Here is a 2,441-nt window from a genome sequence, read left to right as displayed (position 1 = left end):
TGGTGCGCGGGCCCCCAGCCAGCAAAGTGGTGACAGGGGCACTTGCTGAGGCCTCCATGGTTCTTAGATTAACTCTGAAGTAGGTGCGGTTTTTCAGACGCAGGCGTGGTGGCTTTAACTGGCGGCCTTTCACCCCCACGTCCCACTGCCCACCCCGAATCCCCTGCCCTCCAATCTCGTGGGGTGCGCCGCCCTCGTGGCCGGAGCCAGTGGTTGCTGTGGGCCAGCAGTCCCATCATAGCGTGTAAGGTTCAAGTTCAAACTTGATGTCCCGACGCCCTGTCGGGGACTTGGCAAGCAAAGAGAGCCGAATGGTGTTAGGCCTGGCATGCACTGTGACCCGCCCCGCGGAGGGAAAGGACTGTGAGACCTCGTGAGCGTGTGCAGGGCCCGGCCTTGGGGCACGCAGATGGGCGTGTGGCACGCTTCACACCCGGGGAAGCAGCGCGGTCACCTAGAGCCAGGGAGGTGAGGCTGGCCCTTCGCCCTGGCGTCCCTGTGTTGGCCTGGGAACTGAGGATGCAGTGCCGTGTCCCAGGCTCGTGGGAGGGTGGCCTGGAGTCGCGGCCCTCACAAGCTCGCGACGCTGCATGGAATCTGCGCCAGCGCCTCCCGCGTCATCCTGGCCCCGCACCCCCAGCAGGCGGGGGCTCTCTCCCCGCACACCAGGGGTGAACCCTTCGCGCACTGAGAACTCCATGGTGGGCCCGTGTGGGAGAGGCACCCGGCTGGCTCCAGGCTTGTCTGCCACCTGCCGCCAGACGTCGCAGCAGAGACAGCAGGCCCCCAGGTCACAAGATCCAAGGCTGCTTTCATGTGTACGAGACAGAACTGCAGTGTCACTCCGAAAGCCAGCACTAGTGCGTGTCCTTGCACTGAGGGATGCGCACGTTCGGTTTGCTGCCGCCCCGCTTACACCCTCGGGACCGTCGCGGCTCGGGGTCTGGCTCGGTTGGGCCTGAAGGCAGATGTGTCCCGTGCGTGCCGGGCACCTTCTGTGCCCTTTGCAGACTATCTCCACGGTCCCTTCACTTTGTACATCACAAAAGGTGGACACGAGGAGCCTGCAGAGGCCGCAGAGCTCCCGGGGCGGCCAGGACCTGCCCTTGACCCAGCTGCACGCGAGCACTGTGCGCTCTGCCACTCAGTCAGACACGGCTGGCCCCTGTCCGCCTGTTGTCACCCAGTCACCCGCAGTTATTACAGGAATTGCTTTAAACTGGCGCTCTTCTGAATAACGTGATGAAATCTCACGCAGTCCGGCTCTCTCTGCCCTGTCTGTGACACACTCTTGTCCAGCGTGACCGTGCTGTGTTCGCTTCCTGCCTGTCAGTCACTTAGTGGCCCTCCCGGCCATCACACTATGGCAGTGCTCTGAGTGCTGAGTTCGCAGCACCCTTATTTTACTCAGTCTGTTCATTTCCAGAGTCAACCTCGCTGTGCCGGATTTATCACTTAGGTCATTGCAGGTGTGCAGGCACAGGAGAGACGGTGCATGTCTGCCTGGTACTCTCTGCTGTCCCCGGCACCCACGGGGGCTTTAGGACGTGTCCCTCCAGATGAGGGGGCCCCGTACTTAAACAGGCGCTGGCCCTCACCCCTGGCTCCTCCTCCCCCTCGGTCTTGATTCCTCTCATCCCTCCATTTTCAGGTCCTCACAAGGCCCTAGCCTCCCGTCTCTAAAACGTAAAGCCCTCAGGTGACCGTTTCTCTTGTCACTGCACCATGACTCGGCTGGGCCAGTCTCTCCTCACAGGGCTCCTTCAAGCTGCCTGTTGCCCGGCTCAGAAACACAGCCCCTTCCCTGCCCGCCCCCAAACTGCGCCCCTTCGTCCATGGTGCAGACCCCTTCCTGTGCTTAGTGGAGTCCCAACTTCCGGTTCTGCCCTTGGGGCTTAAACCCACCACACGGCACTACTCAGGCGAACCCCAACTCAGCCTTTGCCACGCTCCCAGTAACTTCCACACACAGGCTGATTGCACACATGTATTTAACAAGTTTTACACGGAATGCTAAGCGCACTTTCTTCGGACTTTACAGAGGGGCTTGAAGCGTGGACTCCTGTTCACACTCACACCACAGCAGAGCCAAACCTAGCGCCTAAGCAGATGCGCCGCCATTGTTCAGAGTTTAAAAGGCGCAATGGCAACGATGAGGGCAGGAGAAAGCACAGGATTAGAGAACTGAACGAAAAATAAACTCGAGAAAAAGTCAATAAAATTTAATACGGCCTCATGCGCCCGGAAGGAGGCGGTGCCCGATTTGGAGGGGTGATGGCTATGTCCAAGTAGTCTCCTATCTGGAACTTCTGCGACTGCAGGGTCATGGCGTCGTCGGTCCCCTTCCTCCCAGACATGGTGCTGCCGATCTCCTTGACTCTGTGGGAGGAAAAGCAGCCGTCAGTGCAAATCGGCAAGGCCCCGCGCCCTGCCAGGGGGCA

This window comes from Pteropus vampyrus, unplaced genomic scaffold (assembly GCF_000151845.1).
Source record: "Pteropus vampyrus isolate Shadow unplaced genomic scaffold, Pvam_2.0 Scaffold52, whole genome shotgun sequence".
Lineage (NCBI taxonomy): Eukaryota > Metazoa > Chordata > Mammalia > Chiroptera > Pteropodidae > Pteropus > Pteropus vampyrus.
The sequence above is the reverse complement of the archived record's forward strand: the minus strand, read 5'-3'. Positions refer to the sequence as shown.